At 42.3% G+C, this 12,022-nt stretch overlaps 1 long non-coding RNA gene across 1 annotated transcript in view; it reads left to right on the forward strand.

Annotated features, from left to right (window-relative positions):
- LOC116536093 overlaps positions 1–10,329 on the forward strand; it is an 18,449-nt gene extending 8,120 nt beyond the window's left edge. The window contains exons 2-3 of the long non-coding RNA XR_004262477.1: positions 431–436; positions 10,262–10,329. This is a non-coding gene — a long non-coding RNA (uncharacterized LOC116536093). The remainder of the gene's footprint in view (positions 1–430; positions 437–10,261) is intronic.
- The last annotated feature ends 1,693 nt before the right edge of the window (positions 10,330–12,022 follow it).

Consider the following 12,022-nt stretch of genomic DNA (forward strand, 5'->3'; position numbering starts at 1 on the left):
ATATATTTCATTATATATGTATACATATACATAAATATAATGAAATACTACTCATCCATAAAAAGGAACGAAATAATGTATTCACAGCAAACTGGATGGAGCTGCAGATGATTAACCTAAGTGAAGTAACTCAGGAACGGAAAACAGAAGATTGTATGCTCTCACAAGCGGGAGCTATGCTATGAGGATGCAAAGGCATAAGAATAATATAATGGGCCAGGCACGATGGCTCATGCCTGTAATCCTAGCACTTTGCAGGGGTGAGGTAGGTGGATGAATGACTTGAGGTCAGGAGTTCAAGACCAGCATGGCCAACATGATGAAACACCATCTCTGCTAAAAATACAAAAATTAGCCAGGTGTGATGGTGCACGCCTGTAATCCCAGCTGCTTGGGAGGCTGAGGCAGGAGAATCGCTTGAACCTGGGAGACAGAGGTTGCAATGAATCAAGATTGTGCTGCTGCACTCCAGCCTGGGTGACAGAGCAAAACTCTGTCTCAAAAAAAAGAATGATATAATGGGTGCAGTGTACACTGCTCAGATGATGAGTGCACCAAAATCTCAGAAATCACACCTAAAAAAATTATCCATGTAACTGAACACAATCTGTTCCCCAAAAACTATTGAAATAATAATAATAATTTTAAAAAAGAATGTAGTAGGCTTGCCATCTATTTCACTTCTTTTTTTATTTTTTTTAATTTTTTTATTGCATTTTAAGTTTTGGGGTACATGTGAAGAACATGCAAGATTGTTGCATAGGTACACACATGGCAGTGTGATTTGCTGCCTTCCTCCCCATTACCTATATCTAGCATTTCTCCCCATGCTATCTCTCCCCAACTCCCCACCCCACACTATCCCTCCCCTATTTCCCCCCGACAGATCCCAGTGTGTGATGCTCCCCTCCCTGTATCCATGTGTTCTCATTGTTCAACACCCCCCTATGAGTGAGAACATGCGGTGTTTGATTTTCTGTTCTTGTGTCAGTTTGCTGAGAATGATGGCTTCCAAAGAACACGAACTCATCGTTTTTTATGGCTGCATAATATTCCATGGTGTATATGTGCCACATTTTCCTTGTCCAGCCTATCATCAATGGGCATTTGGGTTGGTTCCAGGTCTTTGCTATTGTAAACAGTGCTGCAATGAACATTCTTGTGCACGTGTCCTTATAGTAGAACGATTTGTAATCCTTTGGATATATACCCAGTAATGGGATTGCTGGGTCAAATGGAATTTCTATTTCTAGGTCCTTGAGGAATTGCCACACTATCTTCCACAATGGTTGAACTAATTTACACTCCAATCAACAGTGTAAAAGTGTTCCTATTTCTCCACATCCTCTCCAGCACCTGATGTCTCCAGATTTTTTAATGATCGCCATTCTAACTGGCGTGAGATGGTATCTCAATGTAGTTTTGACTTGCATTTCTCTGATGACCAGTGATGATGAGCATTTTTTCATATGTTTGTTGGCCTCATGTATGTCTTCTTTTGTAAAGTGTCTGTTCATATCCCTCGCTCACTTTTGAATGGGCTTGTTTTTTTTCTTTTAAATTTGTTTTAGTTCTTTGTAGTTTGTGGATATCAGCCCTTTGTCAGATGGGTAAACTGCAAAATTTTTTTCCCATTCTGTTGGTTGCCGATTCACTCTAATGACTGTTTCTTTTACTGTGCAGAAGCTATGGAGTTTGATTAGGTCCTATTTGTCTATTTTGGCTTTTGTTGCCAGTGCTTTTGGTGTTTTGGTCATGAAGTCCTTGCCTACGTCTATGTCCTGAATGGTTTTGCCTAGATTTTCTTCTAGGGTTTTTATGGTGTTAGGTCTTACGTTTAAGTTGTTAATCCATCTGGAGTTAATTTTAGTGTAAGGTGTCAGGAAGGGGTCCAGTTTCTGCTTTCTGCACATGACTAGCCAGTTTTCCCAACACCATTTATTAAACAGGGAATCCTTTCCCCATTGCTTGTTTTTGTCAGGTTTGTCAAAGACCGGATAGTTGTAGATGTGTCATGTTGCCTCCAAGGCCTCTGTTCTGTTCCATTGGTCTACATCTCTGTTTTGGTACCAGTACCATGCTGTTTTGATTACTGTAGCCTTCTAGTATAGTTTGAAGTCCAGTAGTGTGATGTCTCCCACTTTGTTCTTTTTGCTTAGAATTGACTTGGCTATGCGGGCTCTCTTTTGGTTCCATATGAAGTTTAAGGTGGTTTTTTCCAGTTCTGTGAAGAAGGTCATTGGTAGCTTGATGGGGATAGCTTTGAATCTGTAAATTACTTTGGGCAGTATGGCCATTTTCACGATATGATTCTTCCTAACCATGAACATGGAATGTTTCTCCGTCTGTTTGTGTCCTCTCTTACTTCGTTGAGCAGTGGTTTGTAGTTCTCCCTAAGAGGTCCTTTAGGTTCCTTGTTAGTTGTATTCCCAGGTATTTTATTCTCTTTGTAGCAATTGTGAATGGCAGTTCCTTCTTGATTTGGCTCTCTTTAAGTCTTATTGGTGTATAGGAATGCTTGTGATTTTTGCACATTGATTTTGTATCCTGAGACTTTGCTGAAGTTGTTTATCAGTTTCAGGAGATTTTGGGCTGAGACGATGGGGTCTTCTATATATACAATCATGTCGTCTGCAAATAGAGACAATTTGACTTCCTCCTTTCCTATTTGAATACACTTCATTTCTTTTTCTTGCCGGATTGCTCTGGCTAGAACTTCCAGTACTATATTGAATAGGAGTGGTGAGAGAGGGCATCCTTGTCTAGTGCCAGATTTCAAAGGGAATGCTTCCAGTTTTTGCCCATTCAGTATGATATTGGCTGTTGGTTTGTAGTAAATAGCTTTTATTATTTTGAGATACGTTCTGTCAATACTTAGTTTATTGAGGGTTTTTAGCATAAATGGCTGCTGAATTTTGTCAAAGGCCTTCTCTGCATCAATTGAGATGATCATGTGGTTTTTGTCTTTGGTTCTGTTTATGTGGTGAATTATGTTTATAGACTTGTGTATGTTGAATCAGCCTTGCATCCCCGGGATGAATCCTACTTGATCATGGTGGATAAGCTTTTTGATGTATTGTTGTAATCGGCTTGCCAGTATTTTATTAAAGATTTTTGCATCTGTGTTCTTCATGGATATTGGCCTGAAGTTTTCCTTTCTTGCTGAGTCTCTGCAGGGTTTTGGTGTCAGGATGATGTTGGTCTCATAAAATGATTTGGGAAGGATTCCCTCTTTTTGGATTGTTTGGAATAGTTTCAGAAGGAATAGTACCAGCTCCTTTTTGTATGTCTGGTAGAATTCGGCTGTGAATCCACCTGGACCTGGGCTTTTTTTTGAGTGGTAGGCTCTTAATTGCTGCCTCAACTTTAGACCTTGTTATTGGTCTATTCAGGGTTTCGACTTCTTCCTGGTTTAGGCTTGGGAGGAGGCAAGTGTCCAGGAATTTGTCCATTTCTTCCAGGTTTACTAGTTTATGTGCCTAGAGTTGTTTGTAATAATCTCTGATGATGGTTTGAATTTCTGTGGAATCTGTGGTTATATACCTTTTATCATTTTTTATTGCATCTATTTGATTATTCTCTCTTTTCTTTTTTATTAATCTGGCTAGTGGTCTATTTTGCTGATCTTTTCGAAAAACCAGCTCCTGGATTCACTGATTTTTTGAAGGGTTTTTTGTGTCTCTGTCTCCTTCAGTTCTGCTCTGATCTTAGTCATTTCTTGTCTTCTTCTAGGTTTTGAGTTTTTTTGATCTTGCTCCACTAGCTCTTTCAATTTTGACGATAGGGTGTTGATTTTAGATCTCTCCTTGCTTCTCATGTGGGCATTTATTGCTATATATTTTCCTCTAGAGACTGCTTTAAATGTGTCCCAGAGATTCTGGTATGTTGTGTCTTTGTTCTCGTTGGTTTCGAAGAACATCTTTATTTCTCCCTTCATTTCATTGTTTATCCAGTCAACATTCAAGAGCCAGTTGTTCAGTTTCCATGAAGCTGTGCGGTTCTGAGCTAGTTTCTGAATTCTGAGTTCTAACTTGATTTCACTGTGGTCTGAGAGAATGTTTGTTATGATTTCCGTTCTTTTGCATTTGCTGAGGAGTGACTTACTTCCAATTATGTGGTCAATTTTAGAGTAGGTGCAATGTGGTGCTGAGAAAAATGTATATTCTGTGGATTTGGGGTGGAGAGTTCTGTAAATGTCTATTAGGTTTGCTTGGCCCAGGTCTGAGTTCAAGTCCTGAATAACCTTGTTAGTTTTCTGTCTGGTTGATCTGTCTAATATTGACAATGGGGTGTTAAAGTCTCCCACTATTATTGTGTGGGAGTCTAAGTCTCTTTGTAAGTCATCAAGAACTTGCCTTATGTATCTGAGTGCTCCTGTATTAGGTGTGTATATATTTAGGATCGTTAGGTCTTCTTGTTGCATTGATCCTTTTACCATTATGTAATGTCCTTCTTTGTCTCTTTTGATCTTTGTTGGTTTAAAGCCTATTTTATCAGAGACAAGAATTGCAACTCCTGCTTTTTTTTTTTTTTCCTCTCAATTTGCTTGGTAAATCTTCCTCCATCCCTTTATTTTGAGCCTTTGTGTATCCTTGCATGTGAGATGGGTTTCCTGGATACAGCACACCAATGGGTTTTGGCTTTTTATCCAATTTGCCAGTCTGTGTCTTTTGATTGTGGGGTTTATCCCATTTACATTTAGGGTTAATATTGTTATGTGTGAATTTGATCCTACCATATTGATGCTAGCTGGCTGTTTTGCCCGTTAGTTGATGCAGTTTCTTCATTGTGTTGATGCTCTTTACCATTTGGTATGTTTTTGGAATGGCTGGTACTGGTTGTTCCTTTCTATGTTTAGTGCCTCTTTCAGGAGCTCTTGTAAAGCAGGCCTGGTGGTGATGAAATCTCTGAGTACTTGCTTGTTCGCAAAGGATTTTATTTTTCCTTCACTTACGAAGCTTAGTTTGGCTGGATATGAAATTCTGGGTTTAAAGTACTTTTCTTTGAGGATGTTGAATATTGGCCCCCACTCTCTTCTGGCCTGTAGGGTTTCTGCTGAGAGATCTGCTGTGAGTCTGATGGGCTTCCCTTTGTGGGTAACCAAACCTTTCTCTCTGGCTGCCCTTAGCATTTTCCCCTTCATTTCAATCCTGGTGAATCTGACGATTATGTGCCTTGGGGTTGCTCTTCTTGAGGAATATCTTTTTGGTGCTCTCTGTATTTCCTGGACTTGAATATTGGCCTACCTTGCTAGGTTGGGGAAGTTTTCCTGGATAATATCCTGAAGAGTATTTTCCAGCTTGGATTCATTCTCTCTGTCACATTCAGGTACACCTATTAGATGTAGATTAGGTCTTTTCACATAGTCCCATATTTCTTGGAGACTTTGTTCATTCCTTTTTACCCTTTTTTCTCTAATCTTGCCTTCTTGTTTTATTTCATTGAGTTGATCTTCAACTTCTGATATCCTTTCTTCTGCTTGGTCAATTCAGCTGTTGAAACTTGTGTATGCTTCGTGAAGTTCTCGTGTTGTTTTTCAGCTCCATCAATTCACTTATTTTTCTCTCTTAAGCTGTTTATTCTCATCAGCATTTCGTCAAATCTTTTTTCGATGTTCTTAGTTTCTTTGCATTAGGTTAGAACATGTTCTTTTAGCTCACAGAAGTTTCTTATTACCCACCTTCTGAAGCCTTATTCTGTCAATTCATCACACTCGTTCTCCATCCAGCCTTCTTCCCTGCTGGTGAAGAGTTGTGATCGCTTGTAGGAAGAGAGGTGTTCTGGTTTCGGGTGTTTTCATCCTTTTTGCTCTGGTTTCTTCCTATCTTTGTGGATTTATCCACCTGTCATCTTTGTAGGTATTGACTTTCAGATTGGGTCTCTAAGTGGACGTCCAGTTTGTTGATGACGAAGTTATTACTTTCTGTTTCTTATTTTTCCTTCTAACAGACTGGCCCCTCTGCTATAGGACTGCTGAGGTCCACTCCAGGCCCTGCTTGCCTGAGGATCAACTGCAGCAGCTGCAGAACAGTAAGGGTTGCTGCCAGTTTCTTCTTCTGCTATCTTTGTCCCAGAAGGATACCCGCCAGATGTCAGTCTGAGCTCTCCTTTATGAGGTGACTCTTTGAATATACGGGGGTCAGGGAGCTGCTTGAGGAGACAGTCTGTCCTTTATAGGAGCTCAAGTGCTGAGCTGTGAGCTCCATTGTTCATTCAGAGCTGCTGGGCAGGTATGTTTAAGTATGCTGCAGCAGAACTCATAACCCCCCCCTTTTTTTCCCCCAGGTGCTCTGTCCCAGGGAGTTAGGGCTTTATTTATGAGTTTCTGTTGTGCTGCTGCCTTTTTTCAGGGCTGCCCTGCCCAGTGAGGAGGCAGCCTAGTTACTGTCTGCCTGCAGAGGCTTTGCTGAGCTGCTGTGGGCTCCACCCAGCTGCCGTGTGAACTTCTCTGCGGTCCTGTTTATACGAGTGTAGTTAGAACTGCCTCGGCAATGGTGGCCCACCTCTATAAGGGCGGACTCTCTCTGTAATGGCGGGCTGCCTCGGCAATGGCAGGCTGCCTCAGCAACGGCAAACTACCTCCATGGTGGTGGACTGCCTCAGTAATGGCGGATGCCCCTCCCCCACAGAGCTGGACCATCCCGGGTTTAGCTGTGCTTGCTGTGAAACTCTCAATCCAGAGCGTTTCCGATTGCTGTTTTTTTGTGGGGGGGTGGGACAAGCCAAGCCTGATCACCTGGCTCCCTGCTTCAGAACCTTTTTTTTTTTTTTTTCAGTTGAACAGTCGACTGTCTCCCAGGTGTTCCAGTCGCCTGGTGAAAAGGCACCAAGATCTGTGTGATTTCCTGCGCAGTGACCCACTGTGCCAGCTGAAACAGCAGAGCCGAGATTCCTGGTGCTTTTTTGCCTGGGAATCTCCTGGCCTGGCTCCCTGTTTCAGTCCCCTTTTTAATCAGATAAATGGGCAATTCTGCCTTCCTGGAGCTCCAATCGCCAGCTAAAACGGTGCCCAGACCCATGTATTTTGTATGGAGAACCGTCGCACCAGGGCACTGGCAAAACAGCTGCATCTGGCAAAGCAGCCACGCCGGCTAAACCAGCTGCACTGGCAACCCGTGGGGCTCCTCCGCCTGGGAATCTCCTGGTCTGTGGACAATAAAAATCCTTCTGGAAATGCAGCGTCCACTCACCCTCCGCACTTTCACTGGGAGCTGCAATCCTGAGCTGCTCCTAATCGGCCATCTTGGATCCCTCCCCATCTATTCCACTTCTAAGAACACCATAATTAATGGCCAATGCTGTAGTCTATAGAAGTCAATGTATTCTGATGGTTGCTCTGACTCTGCTGTTCACCGTGATAACTATGCTCACCTTGCCTTTGGCAGTTGAGTGCTGCCACTTGGCACATGCTACCCTGGGATCCAGTTACTCTCAAGGCATTTAATTTTACCAATTGAGTGACTGTGGTTCCTACTGCAAGGTCTGGCCTACAGAGAAGAGCAATCACAGAGCTTTTCAAGGATGTTAGGACCCCACTTAAAAATCTATGACTTGGAACCAATCCAAATGCCCATCAAGGATAGGCTGGATAAAGAAAATGTGGTACCTATACGCCATGGAATACTATGCAGCCATAAAAAAAGATGAGTTCATGTCCTTTGCAGTTACATGGATCAATCTGGAAACCATCATTTTCAGCAAACTGACACAAGAACAGAAAACCAAACACCACATGTTCTCACTCATAAGTGGGTGTTGAACAGTGAGAACACATGGACACAGGGAGGGGAACATCACACACTGCAGTCTGTTGGGGAGTGGGGGGCTAGGGGAGGAATAGCAGGGGGTGGGGAGATTGGAGAGGGATAGCATTAGGAGAAATACCTAATGTAGGTGACAGGGAGTAGGGGATGGAGGCAGCAAACCACCATGGCATGTGTATACCTACGTAACAATCCTGCAAGATCTGCACATGTACCCCAGAACTTAAAGCATAATAATAAAAAAAAAGTATATATTTCTCAAAGTATTGGTGAAGGGTGTATCTTCTGAACTCTTCCAAAGTGGGTAAGTAGGTCTTAAATGACAAATCTACCCTAATTACATTCCAATCTCCTTAAGCCTCTCAAGTTCCTCCTGTATGTTAAATCAAGAGATAATAGGCACCTCCAACTTACCCACCAGGAGTCATCTTTTGATCCATCTTTTAGCTAACGAACCAAACTATTAGAGCCCTAACTCCCTGAGTTGCAACATTAAATGAAGGCTCTCTGCTTAGTAGGTCAATATCAATAAATTCAGCCTGATTCAACTTTATGTTCCTTCTATTACTATCCCACATCCTCAATATCTATTCCAATGCATGTTCCCCAGATTTCTTCTTATATAAATTGGAAAATTCAAGTGGTTTTTTTGGAATGCAGTGCACCTCCTCATGGGTCATTACTTTGTACTTCACCTTTAGGGGTCTACTAGGGCTTAAGTCTACTTATAGGTTTAGAAGCAAAGAAGGGTGATGGGGGATAAGTCCTGAGAAGAATTTGAATTGTCTTGCTTGACAGCTGCTTTAGGGAATGTCACTACCATTTCCTCAGGCAATGCAAAGTCAATCCCCTCAGACAGAGGAGGAAAGACAGATGCTGCTGTGGGTAGGGGAGGCCACTGCTGCTAGGGGTGAAGAAGCAACTTCCACTGGCTTCAAAGCCTCATGCAAATTTAGGAGCTCAATGTCCCCAGCTTCATCAGTCTTCCCACACATCCACATCCAAAATTACAGGATCCCATTCATTCCCAATCAGTGCTCTCACTTAAACAGTAAATACTCTGCAAGACTGGGAGTTCAACCTTTATTGTAATTCAGCCAATTATATGATGAAAATTTGTATTTGATTTTTAGCAATTTAAGCCCTGTGACTACAGGACATAGGATTCTCCCTCAGGATACACCTAGAAACTCTTAGGTCATGTATGCATTGCTTGAGCCTAGAATTTGAATCTCTGAGCTCATCCTTTTCTTTCATCACTTTGTCCAGTGACATTAGGAGCAACCAACCAATATTATTGTACCCCTTAGTTTTCCACAAATGTTTGAAAGTATCATATACAGAGTCACTAAGTTCTTTGCCCTCTTACAAGTGGTTAATTATGTGTATCCAATGCAGACATTTTGATTATCTCTACAACGAGTTAATGCCATGGACTATCATATCAGTGCTTTCTGTACTACTGGAAATAGAGTTTTTAGCATACTTAAGTCTAGTCAGATTAAAGAGTCAATTCCCCAAACCCAAAAACTGATTCAGGAGACTAATCCTTAAACTTCTCTTCCTCGGGCCAGGCATGGTGGCTCACGCCTGTAATCCCAGCACTTTGGGAGGCCGAGGCATGGATCACCTGAGGTCAGGAGTTCAAGACCAGCCTGGTCAACATGGTGAAACCCCATGTCTACTAAATATACAAAAATTAGCTGGTGTGGTAGTGGGTGCCTGTAATCTCAGCTACTTGGAAGGCTGAGGCAGGAGAATCACTTGAACCCAGGAGGAGGAGGTTGCAGTGAGCCAAGATCGTGCCATTGTGCTCCAGCCTAGGCAACAAAAGCAAAACTTTTGTTTTGGGAGGCTGTCTCAGCCTCCCAAGTAGGTGAAACTACAAGTGCGTGCCACCACACCCAGCTAATTTTTGTATTTTTAGTAGAGATGGGGTTTCACCATATTGGCCAGGATGGTCTCAATCTCTTGACCTTGTGATCTGCCCACCTCGGCTTCCCAAAGTGCTTGGATTACAGGCATGAGCCACCATGCCTCGCCAAGGAGCGATTTAACAGGGGAATTGGCTCATATGATTACAGAGGCTGAGAAGTCCCACAATACGCTGCATATAAGCTGGATAACCAGGGAAGCTGGCAGTTTGGCTTAGTCCAAGTCTGAATGTTTGAGGACCAGGGGAGCCAATGTAACTCTCAGTCTGAGGCCAAAAACTCGAGAACACAGGGAATCACTGGTATAAGTCCCGGAGTCTGAAGACAAGAGAATCTGGAGTTCTGATGTTCAAGGACAAAAGAAGATGGGTGTCCCAGCTCTGGGGGAGAGAGAGAGAGAGATAGCAAGTTCGCATTTTCTCTTTTTGTTGTTGTTGTTCTAGCTGGGGCTCCGATGATTGGATGGTACCTGCCCATATTGGGTAAGGGCAGATCTTCTTTACTCAGTCCACTGATTCAAAGGCAAATCTCTTCCTGAAACAGCCTCACAGACAAATCCAGAAGTAATGCTCTACCAGCTATCTGGATGTCCTTTAATCCAGTCAAGTTGACACCTAAAATTAACCATCACAATATGTCAAACAGCACTTTAGTAAGTTGAGTATCTATTCTATTTCTAGTGACCCAGTGATCAATTAGCCATTGCCACAGATTCACGTGGGTCAAAACACTCAGATTACCATTCAGTTGCTGTGTGCTACTGTGATAACAATCCCTATCTTGTCCACCTGACCTTTACCACTCTGGGATCCCATTATTTCTATCTGAGGTCAGGGGACCTAATTTTATTACAGTATCTCTTACCATTATTTCTGGCCTTTAGAGTATAGCCACCATTGAGTTTATCAAAGATGCAAGTGCTCCACTTGCCAATGCATATTTTTATTAATATTTTTCTATTTTGAAACAATTACAAGTATACAGAAAACTTATGGAAAAGTGGTAGATACAAATGACATTTTTTCTGGAACCTTTTTAGAATAAATTGCCAACCTGCTGCTCATTCACTTCCAAATACTTAAATGTGTATTTCTGACAAACAAGGACATTCTCTCATATAATCACAAGTCAACCATCAGTATCAGGAAATTAACACTGCTACATTATCACCATGTAATCCTCAGACCCCATTCAAGTTGTGACAATTGCCCATCAGAGTAAAAGGATTCAAGACAGAATTATAAATTGCATTAAGTTGTAATGTACCTTTAGTCCCCGTTAGTCTGGAATGTTTCCTCAATCTTTCCTTAACTTTTATAATCTTGAAACTTGTGAACATTACAGTTATTTTGGAGACTATCCATGAATTTGAATTATTCTAATATTTCTTCATGATTAAATTCATGTTATGTATCTCTGGTGGCTTTGTAATATTTGTCAACTGCATTTTCCAGAATTCTTTTTTCTCTATGCTTCTTGTTAGAGTGGGCCACAAAAGATTCCTGTGAGAGATTTGGAGGATGGAAGTGAAGCAATAGCCATTTTGTAGCCCACATATTTGCTGCTTATCTGCTGGCTCACCTTCTTTGTGTGGAGCACATCTGGGCCTACAACTGCTCCACCTTCCCCTAGGTCCTCCTTCAAGTCCTTCTACTCCTGAGCCAGGTATGTGTTTAACTCCCAGGTGAAGGGCCTGGCTTCTGCAGGATCTCCACACTACTAAAGTTAGAGGCAACAAGAACTGCCAGGTTGGGCTCATGTATTGCAGCTTGTCTTTGTTCTCCCCTACTTTACATTTATCTTTCCCTTCCAATTGCCTGGCCTATGGACTTCAACCTCCATCATCAGATATGAGAACAACAGCTTTTCGTAGACTACTTAATCATCTCCCACAATAGTAGATGATCAAATATCTGTAACAAATTCCTTGTGACTGCTTCTCTCATGGAACCCTGACTGATGGAGCATCTGTTTTAGGCTGTTCTTGTGTTGCTATAAAGAAATACCTAGGCCCGGCCAGGCGCGGTGGCTCACGCCTGTAATCCCAGCACTTTGGGAGGCCGAGGCGGGTGGATCACGAGGTCAAGAGATCGCAACCATCCTGGTCAACGTGGTGAAACCCCGTCTCTACTAAAAATACAAAAAATTAGCTGGGCATGGTGGCGTGTGCCTGTAATCCCAGCTACTCAGGAGGCTGAGGCGGGAGAATTGCCTGAACCCAGGAGGCGGAGGTTGCGGTGAGCCAAGATCGCGCCATTGCACTCCAGCCTGGGTAACGAGAGCGAAACTCCGTCTCAAAAAAAAAAAAAAAAAAAAAAAAAAAAA

The sequence above is a fragment of the Sapajus apella genome, unplaced genomic scaffold (assembly GCF_009761245.1).
Source record: "Sapajus apella isolate SASKATOON/1434 unplaced genomic scaffold, GSC_monkey_1.0 scaffold98, whole genome shotgun sequence".
Taxonomy (NCBI): domain Eukaryota; kingdom Metazoa; phylum Chordata; class Mammalia; order Primates; family Cebidae; genus Sapajus; species Sapajus apella.